Genomic DNA, 5,000 nt, shown 5'->3' on the forward strand with positions numbered 1-5,000 from the left:
CCAACCCTGAAAAAATCACCTGCCTGTAATTTTCTAGTAATCCTGAGGACCTTGATTAGCTTGTTCAGGTGTGTTTGATTAGGGTTGACGCTAAACTCTGTAGGACAGTGGCCCTCCAGGACCGAAGTTGCCCATCCCTGGGCTAGACCATCAGCGAGAAGCTTGGGGAGAAGGAGACTTACTTTTTACATTTACATTTATTCATTTAGCAGACGTGTTTATCCAAAACGACTTACAAATGAGAACAATAGAAGCAGTGAAACTAACAGTAGGACAACAATATGCAAGTGCTGTGACCCTTCTCAGTTTAATCTAACGCAGTACGTGGTTTTTTTTGTTTTTTGTTTTTTTTTAAGAATAGAATTAAATAGAAGAGAGTTTAAGACTTTTGTTTTTGGTAAGGATGATCATGAGAATGAGATGGATGGGTCTTCCAGAACACTCGAGACGGGTCGTGGATGGGTCTTCCAGAACACTGGAGATGGGTCTGGATAGGTCTTCCAGAACACTGGAGATGGTAGATGGGTCTTCCAGAACACTGGAGATGGGTCGTGGATGGGTCTTCCAGAACACTGGAGATGGGTCTTCCAGAACACTGGAGATGGGTCGTGGATGGGTCTTCCAGAACACTGGAGATGGGTCGTGGATGGGTCTTCCAGAACACTGGAGACGGATCGTGGATGGGTCTACCAGAACACTAGAGACGGGTCTGGATGGGTCTTCCAGAACACTGGAGACGGGTCGTGGATGGGTCTACCAGAACACTGGAGACGGGTCTGGATGGGTCTTCCAGAACACTGGAGATGGGTCGTAGATGGGTCTTCCAGAAGACTGGAGACGGGTCGTGGATGGGTCTTCCAGAACACTGGAGACGGGTCGTAGATGGGTCTTCCAGAACACTGGAGACGGGTCTGGAAACACTGGAGACGGGTCGTGGATGGGTCTTCCAGAACACTGGAGACGGGTCTGGAAACACTGGAGACGGGTCGTGGATGGGTCTTCCAGAACACTGGAGACTGGTCTGGATGGGTCTTCCAGAACACTGGAGATGGGTCGTAGATGGGTCTTTCAGACGACTGGAGACGGGTCGTGAATGGGTCTTCCAGAACACTGGAGATGGGTCGTAGATGGGTCTTTCAGACGACTGGAGACTGGTCTGGATGGGTCTTCCAGAACACTGGAGATGGGTCGTAGATGGGTCTTCCAGAACACTGGAGATGGGTCGTGGATGGGTCTTTCAGACGACTGGAGACGGGTCGTGAATGGGTCTTCCAGAACACTGGAGACGGGTCGTAGATGGGTCTACCAGAACACTGGAGACGGGTCGTGGATGGGTCTTCCAGAACACTGGAGACTGGTCTGGATGGGTCTTCCAGAACACTGGAGATGGGTCGTGGATGGGTCTTCCAGAACACTGGAGATGGGTCGTGGATGGGTCTTCCAGAACACTGGAGACGGGTCGTGGATGGGTCTTCCAGAACACTGGAGATGGGTCGTAGATGGATCTTTCAGAACACTGGAGACGGGTCGTGGATGGGTCTTCTAGAACACTGGAAACGGGTCGTGGATGGGTCTTCCAGAACACTGGAGATGGGTCGTAGATGGATCTTTCAGAACACTGGAGACGGGTCGTGGATGGGTCTTCCAGAACACTGGAGATGGGTCGTGGATGGTTCTTCCAGAACACTGGAGACGGGTCGTGGATGGGTGGATGGGTCTTCCAGAACACTGGAGACGGGTCGTGGATGGGTCTTCCAGAACACTGGAGATGGGTCGTGGATGGGTCTTCCAGAACACTGGAGACGGGTCGTAGATGGGTCTTTCAGAACACTGGAGACGGGTCGTGGATGGGTCTTCCAGAACACTGGAGATGGGTCGTGGATGGCTCTTCCAGAACACTGGAGATGGGTCGTGGATGGGTCTTCCAGAACACTGGAGACGGGTCGTGGATGGGTCTTTCAGAACACTGGAGACGGGTCGTGGATGGGTCTTCCAGAACACTGGAGATGGGTCGTGGATGGGTCTTCCAGAACACTGGAGACGGGTCGTGGATGGGTCTTCCAGAACACTGGAGACGGGTCGTGGATGGGTCTTCCAGAACACTGGAGACGGGTCGTGGATGGGTCTTCCAGAACACTGGAGATGGGTCGTGGATGGGTCTTCCAGAACACTGGAGACGGGTCGTGGATGGGTCTTCCAGAACACTGGAGACGGGTCGTGGATGGGTCTTCCAGAACACTGGAGATGGGTCGTGGATGGGTCTTCCAGAACACTGGAGACTGGTCTGGATGGGTCTACCAGAACACTGGAGACTGGTCTGGATGGGTCTACCAGAACACTGGAGATGGGTCGTCAAGTCAAGTCAAGTCATGTCATCTTCATTTATATAGCGCTTTTAACAATGTAGATTGTTTCAAAGCAGCTTTACAGAGATAAACGTATAATTTAAGGTAACAGAGATTGTTTGGCTTTATAGCGGTTCTTTAATAAAGTTATTTTCCAGCTAAGGTTAGTTTTGATTGATCCGCTTCCGTCGCAATGATCATTTGTTATTAAATTAGGGGCCGCTAAGACGACACCATTCCCTCTACACAGACTTTAAACGCGAACCTGTGAGAAACACTGATGGCGTTCACATGCGCATTAAGAACTGGTTCTATAGTTATGTGCGTTTGAATATATGTGCGCAGGTTTGGAATTCCCTACAAACCAAGCCTAAACAAATTACTGGTGTTTCCTTATAAATTTTGATACAGAATTTTATTTTATTTGTCACTTCGGGGTAGATACGCGAAACGAAATTCCCGAAAATGCTTTATCTGTAGAGTGGTAAAGGGATCCTCCATAGGGAGAGACTAGTTGGCACTTCAGCACTGCGTTGTCATCGGGTCCAGGCGAAGGTCCTTCGTCAGATCTGGATACGGCCTGGATCCGGCAGGCTGCGGGAAAACCTTGGGATAAACAAAGACACTAAAATTAGCGTAGATGCCATTCTTCTTATGATGTAACGAGTACATCAGGATTTATGGGAAGTGTTCCCGGTTCCGGCTGACCTAATCTATGCAGCCTAACACTGAATTATAGGAGTCTATAATGTATTATGTGAAAGCTAGGTCAAAGAGATGTGTCTTTAGTCTAGCTTTGAACTGACAGAGTGTGTCTGCTTCCCGGACAATGGTAGGAAGGCTGTTCCAGAGTTTTGGTGCTAAATAGGAAAAGGATCTACCGCCAGCAGTCGACTTTGATATTCTAGGTATTATCAACTGGCCAGAATTTTGAGATCGCAATAGACATGGACTATAATGCGCTAAGAGCTCGATCAAGCACTGCGGAGCTAAACCATTCAGTGCTTTGTACGTGATCAGCAATATTTTAAAATGTATACAATGTTTAATAGGGAGCCAATGCAGTGTTGACAGAACTGGGCTAATATGGTCATACTTCCTGGTTCTGGTAAGAACTCGAGCTGCTGCGTTTTGGACCAGCTGTAGTTTGTTTATTAAGCGTGCAGGGCAACCACCCAGTAGAGCATTACAATAATCTAGCCTTGAGGTCATGAACGCATGAACTAACTGTTCCGCATTTGTCAATGAGAGCATATGGCGTAATTTAGATATATTTTTAAGATGGAAAAATGCGGTTTTACAGATACTAGACACGTGACTTTCAAATGAAAGATTGGTATCAAAGAGCACACACACACACACACACACACACACACACACACACACACACACCCAGGTTCCTCACCGACGACGAAGACTTAACAGAGCAGCCATCAAGTGTTAGACAGTATTCTAGATTATTACGTGAGGACGTTTTTTGTCCAATAATTAGAATCTCTGTTTTTTCAGAATTTAGAAGTAGGAAATTACGAGTCATCCAATTTTTTATATCCGCTGTGCATTCTGTTAATTTTGTGAATTGATAAGTTTCGTTAGGTTTTGAAGAAATACAGAGCTGAGTATCATCGGCATAACAGTGAAAGCTAATGCCATGCTTCCTAATGATATCTCCTAATGGTAGCATGTACAGGGTGTGTGTGTGTGTGTGTGTGTGTGTGTGTGTGTGAGAGGGTAGCATGTACAGAGTGAACAGCAGCGGTTCTAGTACTGAGCCTTGTGGTACACCATACTGAACTTGTGATCGATGAGACATCTCTTCATTTACTGCTACAAACTGATAACGGTCAGATAAGTATGATTTAAACCATGCTAGTGCAATTCCACTAATGCCAACATAATTTTCTAGTCTATTTAAAAGAATGTAGAACGTAGATGGGCCTTCCAGAACACTGGAGATGGGTCGTGGATGGGTCTTCCAGCACGACACTGACCCAGAACACACCACCCAGGCAACAGAGTAGTGGCTCAAGAAGAAGCGCATTAAAGGGTAACTAAACCCCTGGTCAGAGCCTGACTCCGCCCACTGGCAATATTTGATAAATGCTGGAAAAGTGGGCAGAGCCCAGCGGAGGGGGGGGCGTGCATCTGAGACGCGTCTCTCTGTAGGCAAGGGCGTGGTCAGCTGACGTCAGAGGGTACCACAGCTTCCAATAGGAAAGTTCAACTGCAGTAGCCACCGTTCAACCTGAAGAGGGCAGCACTCAGACGTTTTTACACCATATATTGTAGAATTAAAACACTTCAAACCCAAATGTCAAAAAAATTACTTGAATCAATGAACATCATTAACAAAGCCCCAGTCTTACAGATCATAAACTAAAAAAAGTTGTTTTAGCGTTTAGTTACCCTTTAAGGTCTTGGAGTGGCCTAGCCAGTGTCCAAACCTTCATCCTGTAGAGAATCTGTGGAGGAGCCGAAACTTTGAGTTGCCCAGATTAGAGGATCTGTAGAGAGTGGCCCAGAACCCCTGAGATGTGTGCAAACCTGCTGACCAACTACACGAGACGTCTGACCTCTGTGCTGGCCAACAAGGCTTTCTCCACAAGTACTCAATTGTTTTGCTTGGGGATCGGATACTTATTTCACTCACTGAAA

Source organism: Squalius cephalus (assembly GCF_949319135.1).
Source record: "Squalius cephalus genome assembly, chromosome: 20".
In the NCBI taxonomy this organism is placed as follows: Eukaryota; Metazoa; Chordata; class Actinopteri; order Cypriniformes; family Leuciscidae; genus Squalius; species Squalius cephalus.